Below are 21,311 nucleotides of genomic sequence, written 5' to 3' on the forward strand. Positions count from 1 at the left end.
GCCATTCTACAGAATGAGAGAAAATAGGTGGAAACTATTTATTTGACAAAAGATTAATCTTTAGAATACATAGAAGACTTAAAAAATGACAACAACAAAAATATGAACTTCAACAACAAAAACATCCAGTATAATTGGGCAAATGATCCGAGTATGCACTTTCCAAAAGAAGAAATACAAATGGCCAATAAATAAAAAAAAAAAAAAAAAAATCTCAACCTAGTTATTCTTCAAGGAAATACAAATAAAAAATGCAATGAAAATACTACCCAGTTAGAATGGCTAATATCAAAATGATAAAAAATAAACACTGACAACGATGTGGAAAAAATGGCACTTATAAGCTGTTGGTGGGAATGGAAATTTGTGCAGTCATAATGAAGTGTAGTTTATTGTTTTCTCAAAAAAATAAAAATAGAATTACCATATGATCCAGCTGTACCACTTCTTGTTATATATCCAAAGGACAGAATACCAAAGAGATACCTGTCTGCCTATGTTTACTGCATGACTATTCACAATATCCAAGACATGGAGTCAACCAATGTGCTTGTTTATGGATGACTGCATACATAAAATGTAGTATATATGCACAATGGCATATTATTGAGCAATCAAAAATATTGAAGTTCTGTAATTTGCAACAAAATGAGTGGGTATGGGGACGAGAACTTCCTGAACTGGAACATAAACATGTAAGGCACAGCAAGACAAATACCGGATGTTCTCTTTGATGTGCAGAGGGTAAAAGTCTATCTGAATGCAGAACAGTGATTGCTACCAACTGGGAAGTGTGCAGGGGAAAGCAGCCTGAGGAATGTTGGATAAGGATTCCAAATCAGAAAGAAGGAGTAAGTTTAGTGTTCCACAGTACATTGAGGTGATCATGGTTCACAATAACCTGTTCTGTATTTATGAAACACTGGGAAGAGAGGAGCTTGATGACAATATTAATCGAGTACCCTAATTTTATCAGTGTATTCTGTGCATGTATATTGAGCTATTGCACTATACCCATAAATGTGTACAATTATTACATGTTAATCAAAAATAATATTATAAAATGGGATTGTAAAGTTGTACTTGAGAGTGTTCAATTTGGACAGGAAAAGACAAACATTTCATGAAAATGTCTCTTTGGCCAGCTTCCAAAGAACTCTAGTGATATAAAGGAATGGAAGAAAGTAGGTCAAAAGGCAAAACTCCTATAACACATGAATGTCAATGGCAAGAAAAATATAAAAAAAGAACTATGTTGAGGAAATTCTTTTTTGTTTAGTTTAATAAAATATTTTATGAAGAAGAAATGAAAACCAGCATAGAGATGCATTACACTAAAATAATAGTCAATTAAAGGAGAATCAAGTCCAATTTAAGCCACAGAAATAAATCAAAATGTCAGGAAATACAAATTATATGTTATGGTTTAGATGTGAGGTGTCCCCCAAAAGCTCATTTGTGAGACAATGCAGAAGAAAGTATTGGGTTATAAGAGTCGTAACCCTATCAGTGAATTAATCCCCTGGTGGGTGGTAGGGTGTGGGTGGTAGGCTGGTAGGTTGTGGCTGAAGGAGGTGGAGTGTTAGGGGTGTGTCGTTTAGGTATATATTTGGTATCTGATGAGTAGAGTTTCTCTCTGCCTCTGATCATTATGTGAGCTGCTTCCCTCTACCACACTCTTCCACTATGATGTTTTGCCTCACCTTGAGCCATTGGGAATGGAGCTGGTTGTCCATGGACTGAGACCTCTAAAACTGTGAGCCCCCAAATAAACTTTTCCTCCCCTAAAATTGTTCTGGTCAAGTCTTTTTAGTCATGGCAGTAAAAAAGCTGACTAAAACATTATCTCTCAATAATAACATTGAATATAAACAGTCTAAACTCTTCAATCAAAAGACATAGGTTGGCATATTGGATTAAAAAACAAGATCCAGCAGTAGGTTGTCTGAAAGAGACTCACCTCACAGGCAAAGACATCCACAGACTGAAGAGGAAAGGATTGGAGAAAATGTAACATTCACATGGGACTCATAAACAAACAGGGGTTGCTATTCCCATATCAGATAAAGTGGACTTAAAACCAAGATTAATCAGTAGAGACAAAGAAGGCTGCTTCATACTGTTAAAGGAAATCATATATCAATAAGATAATAGTCATAAATATTTATGCCCCAAAACAATGAAGTGTCTATTTTCATCAAACAAACCCTTCTCAATATTAAGAATCAAATAAAACACAATATAATAATACTGGGTGACCTTAACATGCCTCTCATCATTCAAACACATGCTAAGTAAATATTCTGCAGAAATAAAACATACAATTAATAATAGTATGGACCTTACAGATATCTATAGACTATTGCATCCATAAGTGATTAAATTAAATTTCTTCCCAGTAGCAAATGGAATGTTTTCTAAAATAGATCACATGTTAGGTCACAAAGTAAATCCTAGCAAATACAAAAAATTAGAGAAAATATCTTGCATTCTATCAGACCATAATGGAATAAAATTAGAAATCAATAATAAGATAAAAACACAGTAACCACTCTAACACATGAAGATTAAATACTACACCTTTAAACAATGAATGGATAGCAGAAGAAATAAGAGTAGAAATTTAAAAATTCTTCTAAGTAAAGAAGAACAGAGATATAACATATTCAGATCTCTGGAATGTTATGAGGAGAAAAGTGTTAAGAGAAAAGTTTATTACACTAGAATAGTCAATTAAAGGAAAATAAAGTCCAATTTAAACCACAGAAATAAATCAAAATGGCAGGAAATAAAAACTATGTGTTATGGTTTGGAGGTGAGGTGTTCCCCTAAAGCTCATGTGTGAGACAATGCAAGAAGGTTTAGAGAAACCATGATTGGATTATGAGAGCCTTAATCCTATCAGTAAATGAATCCCCTTGTGGGATAAATTCAGTGGTAACTTCAAAGAGAAAAGTTCATACCATTGAACTCATACATTAAAAGAATAGAAATATTCCAAATAGAAAATCTAATGTTATATTTCAAGGCCCTAGGAAAAAAAAGACAAACCTTTACCCAAATCAGTAGAAAACAGGAAATAATTAAAATCAGAACAGAGATTAATGAAATTGAGATTAAAACAAATTTACAAAAGATCAATGAATCAGGAACTGATTTTTTTGAAAGGATAAACATGGTTATTTAACCCTTAGTCAAACAAACCAAAAGTAAGAGGGAAAAACTCAAATTATTAAACTCTTAAGATGAAAAAGGAAATATAACTGCAGACATTACTGAAATACAGAGGATCATCAGAAACTCTTTTGAAAATTTATACTCCAATTAGGTAAAAAATCTTGAAAATATTGGCAAATTGCTAGGATACATGACCTTCCCAAATTGAACCAAGAGGGTATAGAAAACTTAAACAGATCAATTTCAAGAAATAAAATTGAAGCAGCTATCACAAGCCTTCCAACAAAGAAAAGTCCAGGACCATAAGGATTCTTGGCTGAGTTCCACCAGACATCAAAAGAAGAGTAAGTAACAATCCTCCTCAAATTATTCCATGAAATAGAAAAGGAGCTAATACTGCCAATCCATTTTATAAATACAGAATCAAAGATAGAAAAACCAGACAAAGACACATCAAGGAAATAATAGTTCAGGCCAAGATCCTTGATGAACATAGATAAAGCAATTGTTAATAAAATACTGGTAAACTACATGCAAAAACACATTAAAAGCATAGTGCACCTTGATCAAATAGGTTTCATCTCAGGGATGCTAAGTTATTCAACATATGTTGTTTGTTCAACATACTTCAAAAAATGTAATTCAACACATAAATATATATGTAAAAATATAATTCAACACATAAATAGGTAGTTATTAAAAAATAAATATCACATGATTATCTCAATTGATGCAGAAAAAGCATTTGACAATAGGCTGTACCCATTCATTTTTTAAAACACTAGAAAAAATAGGGATAGAAGGAACTTACCTTAACATTGTAGTGGTTATATAAAATAAGCCTGTGCCAAACATTATTCTTTATTTATTTATTTATTTTTAGTTGTAGATGGACACAATATCTTTATTTTTTTTATTTTTATGTGGTGCTGTGGATTGAACCCAGGGTCTCACACCTGCTAGGCAAGTGCTCTACAACTGAGCTACAGCCCCAGCCCTGAACATTATTCTTAATGGATTAAGACTGAAAGCATTTTCTCTAAAAACAGAAACAAGATAGGATGCCAACTTTCACCATTTCTTTTTAACATAGTTCTTGAAAATCTAGCCATAGCAATCAGGAAAGAGAAAGAAATTAAAGGGATATAAATAGGAAAAGAAGAGCTCAAATTATCTCTGTTTGCTGATGACATAATCCTATGTTTAGAATGCCCAAAAAACTCCACAGACGACTTCTAGAGCTCATCAATGAATTCAGCAAAGAAGCAGGATACAAGATCAAGACTCATAAATCAACTGTGTTTCTAAACACCAATGATGAATCAGCTGAAAAAAAATCAAGAAAACTATTCCATTCACAATAACCTTAAAAGAAAACAAAACAAACTTTTGGAATCAATCTAACCAAAGAGGTGAAGAACCTCTACAATGAAAATAAATTAAGAAATTGAAGAAGTTCTTAGAAAATGGAAAGATCTCCCATATTCTTGGATAGGCAGAATCAATACTATCAAAACGACCATACTACCAAAAGTACTATGTAGTTTCAAAGCAATTCCCATCAAAATTTCAATGACATTCTTCACAGAACTAGAAAAAGTAGTGGTAAAATTCATTTTTTAAAAATAAAAGGTTCAGAGTAGCCAAAGCAATCTTTAGCAAGAAGCAAAGCAGAAAGCATCACAATACCAGGCCTCAACTAATACTACTGAGGTATAGTAGCAAAAACTGCATTATACTGGCACCAAAACTGGCATGAAGAACAATAAGATAGAATAGAAGACCCAGGGAGAAACCCACATAAATACAGTTATCTGATACTCGACAAAGGTGCCAAAGTCATATGTTGGAGAAAACATAGTCTTTTTAACAAATGGTGCTGGGAAAATGGTAAATCCATATATAGTAGAATGAAATTTAACCTCTATCATCCTGCACAAAGCTAAACACAAAGTGAATCAAAGACCTAGAGATTACATCAGAAACCTTGCAACTGCTAGAAAAAAATGTAGAGCCAACACTCTAACAAGTAAGATGAAGAACTGACTTCCTTAATAAGACTTCTAAAGTGCAAGAAGTAAAATAAAAAAAAAAAAATCAGTAAGTTACATGGCATCGAGTTAAAATGCTTCTTTGCAGCAAAGGAAACAATTAAAAGCATGAAGAGTGATCCAATAAAATGAGAAAATTCTTTGTCACCTGCTCTTAGATAGGGCTTTATTATCCAGGATTTACAAATATCTCAAAAAACATAACATAAAACAAAACAAAACACAAATAACCCAATAAACAAATGGGCAAAAAAACTAAACAGACACTTCTCAGAAGAAAAATATAAATGGTCAACAAATAACATCTCTAGCAATTTGAGAAATGTAAATTAAAATTACATTCAGATTTCACTCCAGTCAGACTAGCACTTATCAAGAGTACAAGCAACAATAAATGTTAGTGTGGGATGTGGGGAAAAGGGTACACTTACACATTATTGGTAGAACTGCAAATTAGTGCAACCATATTAGAAAACAGTATGCAGATGCCACAAAAACTAGGAATGACACAACCATATGACCCAGCTATCCCACTCCTTGGTTTATATGCAAAGATTTAAAATTGGCATAATATAGTGACACAGTTACATAATGTTTATAGCAGCACAATTCAGAATAGCTAAGTTATGGAGCCAACCTTGGTGCCCTTCAACAGATGAATGTATAACAAAAATGTGGCATATATGCACAATGGAGCATTGCTCAATCATAAAGAATAATAACTTTATGGCATTTGCTGGTGAATGAAGTTATAAGTGAAATAAGCCAGTCCCCCAAATTCCAAGGTTGAATGTTTTCTCTGATCTGCATATGCTAATCCAAATTAAGGCAGGGGAGGGGTTAAAATATTAGAAATAAGATGAGAGGAGTAGACAAAGGGGAAAAAGGAAGGGAGATAGTATAAGATAGTAAAATAAAAAAAATAATCTGACCTAACATTCCTATGTACCTATACAAATATACCGTAGTGACTCTCACCATCATAAACATCCATAAGACACTAACTAAAACAAAACAAAACAAAACAAAAAAACCTAAGTAAGTAGCAGAAATATTAGTAGTGGAAAGGAGAAGGGCGGGAAAGGACAAATACTAGGAATTGAATTAAAGTGAATTATATTCCATGCTTTTATGATTATGTCAAAGTAAATCATATTAATATTTATAATTAGAAATAATTAAAAAATAAAAAGGAAGAATTTTCTCATTTAATGTGGTTATCCTGAAGGTATGGACTGATGCCTGATGTTGGGTGCTCAATTAATGTTTGTGGAATATGTAAATAAGCACTGAACACATGGATTCATTAAGAACTAAATATGACGTTACTTTCTTGAAGTATCTGTGGAGAATCCCAGAACTAGATTGAAACATATGTAGCTACCAATAATTGAACTTTCTTTACCTGTAAAAAAAAAATGGTGATTTCATGACAGAACTTCCAATATGAGTGATTCTAATAAAATAAATAATAATAATAGTGTTATAGTATGTTAGAAAAATAGTCTACCAGCTATGCAACTGGTCTCTGATAATGGCAAAGGATTATTTTATTTGATTAGGTTAAATGGTTTAATATAAGATTCATAGGAGTTTGTTAATTGAAAATTTCTGTATTCTTCACAATTGGGATGCTACTGTATTAAAGCAAGCCTAAAACCATGTGTGGCACTGAAGGACTTTTACATCAAGTGTGGCTTCTGTGTTCAGTATAGCTCCTCACCAACCCCTTCTTTTCTCTGTACTTATAATGATACATTACACATTCTTCTCCCCCGCCTTTGTTGTCTTTCTCTGAAATGCACCATTTTGTCAAATTAATGAACATTTTGCCGAATTAATGAAGCTCTTTCTTTATAGGCTGACTTAATTATTGTCGGGTCCTCCCATTAAGCTGGTAAATTCCCCAATGGCAGGACTATTTGTTGACATCTTCCTGGTACCTTTATCTGGTAAATACAATGTGATCAATAAACATCTGTAGTATCTTTGCAGTAGAATGGTCTACCATAGTATAAAGCTAAATGACATAAATATAAAACAAAAATGGATATTCTATAGGATGGCCTGCAGAGGTTTCACTTATTAGTTCTACTGGAGTGAGGGGTAGTTTTAACAAACGCTTCATTTAAATGGTGGCAAATCAGGGTTGAGTTTGTTTGAAGGCTAGGGATTTTGCCTGTAGGCAAGAACTGACTATGGTTTAGCGTTTTTCTCCCTTCCTCTCTCCCTTTCATTCCCTGTCTCTCTCTCTCAAAATGGAATGTATTGTACATATTATTTTTCATTAACTTCTCAAGTGTTATTGCTTCTTAATGTCTACCTTTTTTTCATTCTTCAAGTTCTCAATATCACCTTAGTCAGTAGTTCTACTTTTTGTTTTCTTATTTCTTTAATACAACAATATACTATTACTACTGTTCTTAACAGCAAATTCCTGTCAGCTTTGTATAATTCTCTTGGAATTTGTGCTCAGTATAAAAAGGAGTTGGCTTTTGGAAGCATCCCAGAAATTTTGACCTATGATTTATAACATTTACTTAATGATACAAAAGAAAACAAACAAAAGAATGTTTTTTAATATCTCCAGAGACTTTCCCTATTAATATCTAATTTTAGATTGTTTTAGTTCCTGCTATTGGAGCTCTTGGAAGCTGGAAGTTCACACAGTGCTTTCAAATTTAAAGAAGGCAGAGAACATATGGGACCAAAGTCCTGTTTTTTATATTCTACATTTTAACCTTTCCCTTTAAAATTTAATCAGCATGAGAGGAAATAAACACTTTTTGCCTCCATTGTACAATGGGAGTGATATCCTCCTCCATTTCCCCACTGATCGTCAGGTTCCAGATGGCTGCCTTTTACTGCAAAGTTTGATTTAGGTTCACTCCCAAAAACAACTTGACAAATATTTTTACCAAGCAGAAGACATCTGCTTCTAAGATGGAGCAGAGGTGAAAGGCTAAGTACTACTCTAAAACTATTCATAGATTCATATGTCTAAACTGGACAAAAATCATTTGTGAAAAGAACTCTTCGATATTTCATCTGCAATATAACCTAGAGGGGAAAAAATTACAAGAGGAAGGTAAGGACTTATAGAGCACAAAGTAAGTTTCAAAAATTGATTTCTGCTTCAGAATATTTTCTGAACAATGATAAAGATGTAAAATTACAAAGGGAAATAAACAGAATATGTAAAACCCACTACATTTTCTAAGCTTTTAATGGCTTCATGTAAAAAACAACAAAAGAAGTACTTGTGAAAACACACAGGTTTGAAGAATTTTACCCATGTGTTTGATTCACTAAAAAAGAAAAAGGAAATTTTTAGGTATGAATTTCTCCATTCTGGTTACATCTGAACTGGAATTGTATAGCTGTATATTGATTCTACATAGTATCCACACTTCACAGTTCTATATTTTATTGACATCAAAAATAAAAATAGATATTCATTAACCTTGGAGGAAGTGATATTATAAATCTGAAAAAAGGGGATTTTATGTTTCATTGATTTTGCTATTTGGATGAGTAACTAAATCTCTCTTTCTCTTCAAGAAAGATCTGAAAATTTCTATTAACACCTAGTTCAATAAGAGTCTTATGTAAGATATAACTATTCTTTTCCTTAAGTTTTTGTTGACATATCTTCTTCTATGCAAATATTTTTGTCAGTGTATACATTCATTCTCTAGATAATTTCAGCCATTAGATCACTAAATCATTTATGAAACTTAAAATATGTGGGCAACATTTTGTGGGATAATTGTTCTTGTTTATTGAGCTGCACTTGTGTGTAAGGGGCCATGGTAAGAACTTGGCACACTCTAGTCTTCAACTGAGAATTTTCATATGTACAAAAGGGGGATGATAATGGTATTTACCTTTTACCTTTATTGCTTGAAAAAAAAAAGGATTGGTAAATGAAAACACTTGGAACAGTGCTGGCCATAGAGTAATTTCCATGTGTATTAAATAATTAAATATTTCTTAGTATAATATCTAACACAATATATCAATATTTTTACTTTGTGGAATTATCTCATGGCATTGGTAATGTTTAACATCTAAATATTGAGGAAATTAAAATTTCAGAGTTTTAATAACATGCTGAATTTCATAAAGTATGCAGAGAAGACAAAACTGGAATTCATATCTCTCTAAATCCAAAGCCCACGTTTGTAATCTACCTCTTCTGTTGGTCCAATTTGCCCACCCCACACACTGTATCCCAGCACAGACAACATCACCATGAAGGAGGCATGTACCTTGACTCCCATGCTCAGTTATGTAGAGCCTGTTCCAAAGGAAGCACTTGTCCCAACTATGCTCTACATAGTCCATTTTGACTTTACTGTGTGCTACTCCTCTTTTTACATCCCATTTCTGTTTTTTGCTTTCTGTTACTCTTACTCTGTCCTACCTCATATTCTTTCATCTCCAGGCAAAGATCAGAAAGTTTGTCTACTTGAAAGCAAAGTTATCCACTCTATCATGGTGAAAACCAGATATCTTTTTCCCCACCACTTCTTCATATTGAAGAGAAGGGGCACAGTGCTTGCTTCAGTTAGTCTTGAAATCCCATCTTGATTTTAGTTTGCAATTTGAAGTTTACTTAAGAATACTTATGATTCTCTTAGAAGACTAAGGCTGTGTGAATTTACAGGGAAGAAATGAAACTCCAATGCATTGTTCACAAATGTGGGACTCAATTCCAGACAAGGCATGATTACTGTGAGGAGGATAGGCTCATCCCTCTTCAGAATGTCTAACCAGAAGAGTAGTTTAACTCTGAAGAAGTAAAACCACCCAGAAAGGAGTAATTTGTAGACAATAATCCACAAAACAGTAAGGAATTTCTGAAAAAAAAAAAAACCACCTTTTTTGAATATTGATTTTCATCATTGAAATATAGACATAACTACTTACTCAGGTTGAAAGATCTTTCTGCCTCTTTAATTAAGAATTTGTAAACAAGTAATTGCTGCGATACAAATCAAGAGGAAAAGTCGCCCTGTTACTTCCTGCTTTTCAGTCAGGAATATAGGCAGAACTTCCGTCTCTCTTCCTGTTCTTTCAGCAATAACCTCCATCCTACTGGCCTAGCAATAACCTTTTCTGATACTGTTTCCCCAGTGAGAATGAATTAATAATAATTTGTCTTATAGAAACCCAATTGCATATCAAACTAAAAAGCAAAGTAAACAATCAAAAATGTGATGAAAGAGCCTAGATAATGGGAGAAAATCTTTACTACCTGCATGTTAGATAGAATTTTAATCTCCAGGATATATAAAGCACTCAAAAAGCTTAACACCAAAAAAATCAATAACCCAATAAATAAATGAGCAAAGGAACTCAACAGACACTTCACGGAAGAAGAAATATGAATGGTCAACAAATGAAAACTGTTCAACATCACTAGCAATTAGAAAAGTACAAATTCAAACTACACTGATATTTCCTCTCACTCCAGTCAGAATGGTAGTATCAAGAATACCAATAACAATAAATGTTGTCGAGGATGTGGGGCAAAAGGTACCCTCATACATTGCTGGTGGGATTGCAAATTGGTGCAACCACTCTGGAAAGCAGTATGAAGATTCCTCTGAAAACATGGAATGGAACCATCATTTGATCCAGTTATTCCACTCAGTATATACCCAAAAGAATGAAAATCAGATAATATAGTGACATGGCTGATGGGAGCCATTAGCCAAGTAGGTATGACAATTTCCTTGCCAGCGTACCCCATGTTGCTTAGTGGAAGGACTCGTGGAAATAGGACATTTTGCAGTGACATTGCATGTAGGTGACCTTGCTCAAGGACCAAGGTGGATCCGGGTTTAGGTGTTCCCGGTTTAGGACTATCCGGGTTTAGGGTGGTTCCAGGTTTAAGGTTATTCCTGCTGGGAATAGGGCGTATCCTGCTGCCTGAGTTCCCCTTGAGTTCTCACGGGATTCAGACAGTATTTTTTGGGAGACAGAAGCCCAGTGGGGGTGAATTTGGGCAGAGAACTTGGATTTCCCCAGAACGTGATTGTAGACGGCTGGTGTGAGTTCGGGAATAAAGAGTTGCTGTTTGAATCTACAAGCTGTGTGGTGGCTCGTGATTTTGTGCCCAGCCAGACTGCGGCATTTGGTGGTCCGTGCGGGGAACGTCTAAAGCTTGGAGGTAAGTGAAATTGCTCACCCCTGAGGAAGAGCGAAAGAATGGGTGACCAATTCAAAAAACAATGTGTTCTCGTTTTGATTTATTTTGTTTTTATTTCAAGTTGCCTGTTCCTAGAACTTTCTCAGGCAAACTGGGGAAAATGGTTGACTCAAGGTTTGAAGTTATTCGCCTCCGAGCAAAAGAAATTGTTAGAGGAAGGAGGCACCCCAGTGAGACCAAGAACAGTTAGGACATATGTTGATACAATACAAAAATGTACCCCATGGCTTTTTAAAGACGAGTTATTAAGTATATCAATGGGACCATCATGGTATCCTGTAGAAGGATTTTTCTTCAAGAAAGAGATGGATAGTTCTGTTTACTACATTTGTCTAAGATCTTGGTTTTTACAGACATCTGATTAATTTACAAAGCTAAAGTGTTAAAATATCAACCACTAAATATGAAATCAAGTACTCTTTACTTATTAAGTTCCATAAGGTAATATATTTAAACATTATGTGTGTTTTCATAAATTGGTAAATGGAAAAATGTTTAATATTGCTTTGTGTCTGTGTCTTTGCTAAAACAAGGTTACTAAGAGTTAAGATTCTATCATGTGTAATTTATATACAAAGACTAGAAAAATTTTCAGTTGGGTTTCAATTATAGTATTATAGTATCATAAAAAACATGAAAGTCTTTCATCTTATTAAAGTGGAGTAATTTGTCTAAATCAGAAATTTTATAAGAGTTGTTTCAAAATGTGAATTTATAAAAAGCGTTAATGGTTAAAAAAGAGATAGAAAAAGATTCAAGATGTGGAAATATATTTTAATATAAAAGGTTAAAGGAAAAAGAAATGTTTCTAGATGAGATAATCTCTGTGTGGTAAAGTAAAAAGTTGTAAAATGCCATTTAAAAAGATTTTGAGGAAACTAGACTTACTTTAAAAGCTTGAGAAAGGAAGAAAGAAGAAAAAGGTATTTGTACATGGCAGATTGAGACAAAGCTTCTCAATGGAGTTTTAAAAAAAAGCCTTTGGTTGAAGGGCAGCCATGTAAACTAACATTGAAGCGATTTAAACAAAATCTAAGCCTCGTTTAAAAGAGTGAAGCTGTAGGTGGTGAAAAAGTACATTTAAAAGTACAGTATAGATGGTAATTGGAAGGCTTTAAAAGGTTAAATTGAAGGTGGTCGAGATACCTTCATGGCGGAAAAAAGATTGCTTTATTGCGTCATTCGAAACCTAGTTAATCTTAAAGGCATTACTTAAAAAAAAATAAATATACCCATGAAAATGGGAAGATAATAGGATAAAAGATATTTAGATAAAGAAGATTAAAGAAAATTTGAAGTGAAAAACTTTAAAGACAGAAGTATAGAAAGTTAAAAAGAAAAAAAAAGATAAACAAGATGTAGAAAGATAAAAAAATATAGGAAGACAAAAATTTTAAACCCACAAAATAGGAAAAAAAAAAACTAGGAGGAAAATAAGCAACTCAGTGTAAAAATACAAACCTTAGGAAAAAAACTAGAAGATAGAAATAAGATAAAAAATGGTTGAAAATGTCAAGTAAGGTATTTCAGATAGAAAATGCAAAAAGCTAAGACAACTATTAGATACAGACATATACTTATTAAAGCAAAAAGAGGGAATTGGAAAGGGGTATATATCCCCCAAAGATAAACTTAAAATAACCCTTTTTACTCTAAACTTTTAAAATTTGGATTCATCAGGACTTAGTGCTGCGGAAAGACATATGTATCCAAAAAATGTACATAAGCCTAAGGTACTTTGGAAAGATATTCTAACAGGACAATGGAAAGGTCCTGACCCAGTGATTGTCTTGAGTCGGGGTTTTGTTTGTGTGTTTCCACAGGGAGAACAGCAGCCGATTTGGATTCCAGAGAGATTAACTAAAACAATTTCTACAGATCGAAAAGAAGATGATTTGACTCAAATCCATAACAGCTGATATCCAGAACTCCAGCTTGGCCATTCTTACATCTGCGACAGTGATTAACCAGGATGCTTTTTTCAATAGCTATTTTATTATTGCATTTTTCCCACATCATAAAGTTCTATTTTTATTTTTTGAGCTCATATAAACCTAGGTTAATGTTTTTCTGATCAGTTTTATTTTTTGACTGTGGAGTTTTTAAACATTGCAATGGAGATTTCACCTAGGTAAAGCTACAAGGCCTTTACTATTTTCTTATGTGTTGTACGTTTGTGTGCACTCTTGTGTTTTGTGTTGTATGTCTGTATGTGCGTATGTCCATATTTCTTATATGAGGAGCGCTCATGAAAAAATGGATCCAAATTATTATTATTATTTTTTATTCATGTGAACATATATTTATTGTTAGTATTGCTTTCTTCCATGAAAGCATTGTGTAAGACTGAAAGGGATTTAGAAGTTAAGTATAATTTCAGTTTGAATCTCACCTGTGCCAAATGCTGTCTGTGTATCCATGGAAAATTCCCCAGTCTCTCTGAAATTCTTTTTTTCCCCCATATTTAAAAAAAAAAATCTGCATGAAAAAAATGTTGTAAACAAACATAGGGAAATATGTATAAATTGCTAAATAAATCTGTTTTTCTCTAATTTATAAACTTATAAACAAGTTCTGGCATGCAAAAAGTGATACTAGTTGAGTAAATTTTAATTTTACAGATGGTTGTCCCAAAGTAAATATAGTTTAAGTGTTAAACAAAGGCCATATTGTGGAAACTGTGGTCAAGAGGGTCTCAGTAGTTAGTACCATGTTTAAAAACTAAGCGCTGGGTATAACTTAATGACTTATAAACCTTTTGATCTATATTTTCCAGTGAAAAGACACCACAGAGAAGTTAACTCTTTAATGCAGAAAGACTCAAGTTTATGTAAATCCTCAAAATTTACAGCGAGTACATAGATAGTACACAAGGAACAAATATTTAATGTTTACAATTTATAACATCACTTCTGGTTCTTAGTTGAACTTCAGTAGACTTCTCATATATCTATGATACTATATTAGAGCACTTAGTAGTAGTGTACTTGAATAGTCTGGGTGAGTCTAAGCCAAAGAACCTAATGTTATAATTGTTAGACTACTGTCACCGTATACCTGATATTAATAATAAAGAAATAACAATAACTGGAAATTCATAATGAGAAAGAAACAGCTCTGGAATTAGTAGTGCATTTTATGTAGAATATCTTCCTTGGTTATCAAAAGACCATGTTTGATTTCTATGAAAGTTGAAGAAATTTTAGGAACATTTTAGGTAGCTGGGGTGGGGAAGGAGAGAGGGAGGAACCAGAAAGAAGATATATAACCCCCTAAAACACCCCCAGTGATGTACTTCCTCTAGTCATACCCCCTCTGCTTACAGTTACCATCCAGTAGTCCATTCAAGTTACTAATCCATCAATTGGATTAGTCCTCCTGTTACTAGGGTACAGCTCTCATAATCTAATTATTTTATCTCTGAATATTCCCTCATTGTCTATCACATGAGCTTATTGGAGACACCTCATATCAAAACCATAATAGCATCTATCATGTTTTTGTGGGGCTGACTTTCATTTGTTCTAAATTACTTTCCTAAATAATTTTTTAAAATATAATGAATACTCAATCTCTGAAGAATAATTTATGTAGTCTGAATAGTAGAAGATTTTTCATGTGGTAGAAGGAGAGTTAATGAGCAAAAGAAGAAAGAAAATGGGTTATTAAGAAATGTTACCCTCAATGCCAGAAATTATATATTGGATCTATTTGGGATACATTAGAGAGATACCATAAAATATATGCCTTACTTTTAATTATTTTGATTGATGGAATATGTTTCTTTGCATGTAACACTGATTACTTGAACTAAATCATGTATAACATATATACATGTATTGTTCCTGGTTTTGACTATTATAAACAACACTGCTGAGATCCAGAATATTTATGTTTGATACTCCCTTAGTACAATTTATGAAATATCAAATACTCTCCCCTAAAACCAAAGTGACATTGTGCACAATACGAAGATAATCAAGCATCATATGTATACTACATTGTAACAGAGAGAGAGTTATCTATATTGAACATAGCCCTGGAACTTGACTGAATGCTCACTATTGACTTACCCATGTAAAGTTCAACTGATATTTTTAAGATTCTCTTTCTTTATAGGTATTGAAAACTTTTTTTTCTTGATTGATAGATATATACTAAGTACCATATGAGTCAATGTGTTCAAATAAAAGTAACATATTCACATTGTTACTGCAATTGAAGCCACTTGGTTAAGTCTATGGTAGACTATTGTCATCCAGAGAGTTTTTGCAACACTTCTTCAAGTGAATTAAATGAAAATATTGTGATAACCACCATACACATATCACTAAATCTTTGAAGATAACATTAATCCTTAAAGTTCTACACAGAATATTTTTTTCTTCTGAAATTTTAAGAATGAGAAATTTCAAAAAGATCCTCTTGTTTTTTTTTCCTTTATGTTATCTTAATTAATTGTTCTTACCACATGTGTAACAAAACACATATTTTCAGCTGAAAATGTATCCACCTCAGTTTGGACTTGTAGATCCACAAATTGACTATAGTATGATCTTGAACTTGGGACCTAGAAACTTTTTATTAACTGGTGTTTTAGTCAGATTTCATTGTGACAACAACTGGAAAAAAAACCACTTAAGACAAGTTTAATTTTGACTTAAAGTTTCAGAGGTTTCATCATGAGGTCAGCTGGATCTACTGTATCAGGTATTATGGCAGAAGGGGCATGGTAGAGGGAAGCTACTCACCTTATGGCAGATGGGAAGCAGAGAAAGAGAGAGAAGAGAAGGGAAGGGGAAAGACAAAGAGGAGAATGCGAATGAGAAAGAGAAAGAGTCTAGGAACAAGAAAAAGACCCTAAGGGCATGTTCCCAAGGACTCACTTCTTCATTTAGATCTAACCTCCTACACTTTCCTCCACCTCTCAAATGACATCAAATTATTAATCCACTGAATCCTCATGATTCAGTCACTTTTCACAATTTCACCTCTGCACAGAGTTGGATTAGGGATCAAACTTTCAACACCTGGAATATGGGGGGACATTCCAGATCCAAACCATATCACCTGGCCTATTATAAACCACAGTATAAACAGGGATCCATGCTTGCTTTTATTTCTCTTGATGAGGTAGGGAGATAGATTTCCCATAGGCAGCCTGATAATGGCATTAGAGAAGGACAGAAAGGGAGGGGGACATCATGTCCACTTGAAAGGAGATATCAGGTCTGAAAGACATCTTGTGACTTGATTATCCCTGCCAATGTTAAACATAATGACTTCTTCTGGGTTAGAATACCTGTTTATGTTCTGACAACTTCAATTACAGTAACCCTTCTATAGGGCTCCCCCCATGCAATGGCCAACCACAAGCAGACTAATCCCAGAAATGCTTCCTGTTTCCCATGGATGTGTCAAACCACAAGATGTGACCTGCTCTTTTAATTACATAAACAAGAGACTGAAATTAAGCACTTCTGATTGGCTTATTAAATTTGGAGCTTGAGAGTTTGGTTCATGCTAGTACCCCTCATTCCACCAATCACCTGTGCTGGGTCATCAACTATGTCTTTAAAATCCCTTAGACAACAGACAACCATTGGCATCCTCTCTTGGATTCTTTCCCTTTTGGTAGCTCTGCTTTCTTGCTATTACTCTAATAAATTCTGTTACTTTTCTCTCACCCTGTGTACATGGATTTCATTCCTCAAATTCTAGTACAAATAATCTAACTGGCTACTTCCATTTTACATCTTATTTGGGTTCCATGAAGGATAAGTAATAGGAACAAGGGAACTCTCATTCCTCTTTTCTGTGTTCTTTCTTAGTAGACAAACTATCTTTAAACATTGGGCACATTCAGCCAGTTAAAAGTGATGAGCTCAGATGCTGGTCTGAAGACTCGGATGATAGTCAGAGATGATCCCTCTTTACCTAGGCAGTGAGAATGTTAGGGCTGACTTGCTTCAGTTTCCTTTCTTTGGGAGAGAATTGGTATGTGAGACAAAGGAATGCTTGAGATAATTGGAGGCAAAAGGGTAGTGTGACTTCCTGATGCTGCTCCAGGTTTTCATATTCTGAGTCTGAACCCAACAACTCTCAGGGGTAACAAATATTGACCACTACCTATTTTTCTGTTTCTGACTAACTTGGTCCAGTGGTGAAGGGCACCCTCACTTGACCAACCTTGGATCCCGAGATGAAATATTAGTCTGATCAAAGTCTTTGGGAAAGAGGTGGCCCATTAATCTCTGTAGCATGAGCAAAATAATTTCTCTCCTTTTCTGCAGAAATGCCACTTCCCCATGTATACTCTGGTACTCAGTTTACTCCCAACAATGCCAAATATCCTACTGACCCTAACATAACACAAAACATACAGGTCTGCACACATAAACATAAAAACATATAGGAAATAAGGTTTTATAGCCTTTTGCCAGTATTAGATTCCCAAAGGTAGGAGACAAAAGAGTTATAGATGTGATTACACAGACTTTAAAATTTAACACTTTAGAAATTAAAGTAAAGCCTATCACAGATTTCTTACAGTGTGACTTACTCATGGGAAAAGCCTGTATAGTTGGGGTTGTGAGGAGTACAGTCTGCCATCCATGATAGACACTAAAATCAAATGTTCAGGAAGTCACTTGTCTTCCATGGGGACAGATTTACTCCCATCATAAAAAATATTTATTTTCCCTCCTTAAGACTCTCCAAAGGAGGGAGTTCTCTTTTTTCTTTTAGTGTACTTGAGAGTTAACCATTGAGTAACTAGGCTCTGAATAAAAACATTGGAAAAAAAAAAAAAAAAAAAAAACAGGGTAAAAAACCTCCAGTTTAACCAAACAAGACTAACTTGTGATTCACAAGAAGATCTTGAGCTCAGAAAGATACAGAGACAAAAAAAAAAAAAAAAAAAAAAAAAAAAGGCACAGCCATAATTAATGTAATAAAGGAGCACATGGAAGGTGCCATCAGACCAGACCAGAGTGCAAAGAACTTACTGAAAGAACAGAATCCCAGAGTAAAAGAATAGAAGAAACAGATCCCACAGACACTTACTTTTAAAAGTGAAACTGACTTTCTCTGGTCTCAAATTGGTTTGGCCACTGGCACTTGTACATTTCAGGTAGCTATCAGGCAGGCAGCTAAGAAACAAGGAAAACATGAATTATGAGCATAAGAAGCAAAAAGCTTATACGTAAAGCACTTTTGACCATTTTTCTCCCTTTTGGTAAAAACAAGTCTATCTGTAAGGTAGTGTTATTGCTTATGTTTTCCTCCAGAGGCCGTTATCTCTGTCTCCAAGCTGATTGATAATCTGGCCAGGTTGAAGTGCAGAAAACCTTAGGCATTTTTTTCCTTTAAGGTCTGATAGTCAAATTTAGTGCAATTCCTTTTGATGCATTCCCGGGGGGGTGGAACCTGGTTTCCTATCTATAAGACAGAGGGAAGAGTTAGAGAGTCCCCTATTATTTCTTGTCTTCTATGAAATAGAGCACTCTCTGGTTTTTCCTGCACACAAGCAAAACTCACTAGTGGCAGATTCACTCTCAAGTGTGACTATGGGGGGGAACAAGTCTATGGACTGACTTGTGTTTACCACTAAGGCCCCATCCAAAGTGCCCTCTGGTGAACTGGATAATCTCCTAATTGAAATCATTTTAACCTGCTTATTTCTAGGGTTTCTTGATCCCACCATGAATTGAAGACATTTGGAGGGAGAACTGGGCCTCACCCAGAATGGAGGTGCTTGCATCTATAAATCATATACATTGTACCAAAACTGTCATATAGATAAATAAATGCTCATAAATCTATAAAGAATGGATCCAAATGCCGATTAGCTTTTGTGACACAAAATGGCTAAACAGTTAAGAGTTAAGTTGTCTTTAAAGTTAACTCACACATTACTCTAGGTTGTTAAACAGTTACTAGAGTGTTAGTTTCTATGAAAGTTTTAAAGTGTAATGTTCATTGCCTCTAGTATTTTTCTTTTGCAGAAAAGAAATGGCTTAAAATGTCAAGTAGGCCTATCTAATAACTTGGTTTTCAATTTAATATAAATGGAATTATAAATGTGTTTGTTAGGAGAGGAATCTGATAAATTTGCAAAGTTAAAATACATATAAACTGCTAAATATAAGTATTGTGGCTTCTTAAATTCTATAAGACAACATATATTTTGTCTATTAAATGTGATTGTATAGGTTGTTGGTAAATGGAAAACTAATGTAAGACTGCTTTGTTTCTGGGTCTTCACTGAAAGCAATATTGCTAAGAGTTAAATTCTAATAGTTAAAATTCCATATACAAAGAGTATGCAAGGTTTTAGCTGTTGATTAAAGCACTGTAAAAAAACAAACTATTTTATTTCATTGAGGAAGGAAGTGATAAAAATTGTTTCAGAAAGTAAATTTCAGAAAAAATCTGAAACAACAAAAAAGAAAAAAAGTATCTTGTTGGGTGAAAAGATTGTAAAATGTCTAAATAAATTGCAAAAAGTTTATGGAAGGTAAATCTTAAAAATTTGTGTGTAATTAAGATGACTATAAATAGCACAAAGCTATTTAAATTTTTTTTCTAAGGTCAGATTTTAATATAATGATATAAAGTAAAATCTAATTTTCTAGGTTTAACAACAAGAATTTCGTAAAACCTTGGTCTACTTTCATTTATCAAGATGACTTCTTGTGTTTTTTTTTTTTTTCATTTTTTTCCATACTGGGGATGAACTTAGGGGCACTTGACCACTGAGCCACATCCCCAGCCCTATTTTGTATGTTATTTAGAGACAGGGTCTCACTGAGTTTCTTAGTGCCTAGCTTTTGTTGAGACTGGTTTTGAATTCACAATCCTCCTTCCTCAGCCTCCCAAGCTGTTGGAATTACAGACATGTGCCACTGGGCCTGGCTAAAATTACCTAACATTTCTGTTGCTTAACTTTCCATCTGCAAATAAAATTGTTGGGCAAGATGACTTCTGTATTCCTTCCAACTGGAACATTCTCTCTTTATGTTGGTTCATTTTCCTTAGAAATCTCTTTCTTTTCAATAAACTATGTTGTCCTATTAAAATAAAAACTCCTACATTGGCTTATCCTAATCTTACCTATCCTCCTCCTTCATATTCTACCAAGTTCTTTTCCTGTACTGCATTCCAACAGTACCAGCCTTCTTAGCATTTCCTAAACATATCAAAACCTTTCTATCTCTGAGTAATAACACTTATAGAGTCCTCTCTTTGGATTGGTCTCTCTACCATTAAGATACACACACACACACACACACACACATACATACACACACTGTTTTCACCCCATGGTTCCTAGAACACAACTACCTTCCCAAAGAAAGCCATAGAAACCAGAATTTCTCTTCCCCAAGGTGATTCATAGAAAATCTAATCTTCAATGACCTAAACTACCTTGTTTGATAGTAAATGGTAAGATGCTAATTTCAGAAAGGGTTCTGACTCACATTTGCAAGGAAGAAATGCTGAACTGACTAGATACCTGGCGGGAGATAGTGGAAACAAGACTCAAGGTAAGGACCGCCAATGTTAGTAGGCATGTTTGCTGTGTATATGATTTAGAGACACAAAAATGAAATATGTCACATTCCTCTGTCTTTATATCAATTTGAATTTAATTCTGAGTACCCAAATGCCTGTACTACAGCTTAACTTCATCTCTATTATTATGGAAGTTATATCACTATACATAGTGTTAGAAGATAAATACAGAGAACAACCATGATGATTAACAAGGACAAGATATTAATAATAAACCTGAGTCTAAAGGTTAAATCTAGCATTCTAAAGAGAACTATTTAGAGTTTAGGAGCCAAGTAAAGCAGATGTCA

Source organism: Marmota flaviventris, chromosome 1, assembly GCF_047511675.1.
Source record: "Marmota flaviventris isolate mMarFla1 chromosome 1, mMarFla1.hap1, whole genome shotgun sequence".
NCBI classification, from domain to species: domain Eukaryota; kingdom Metazoa; phylum Chordata; class Mammalia; order Rodentia; family Sciuridae; genus Marmota; species Marmota flaviventris.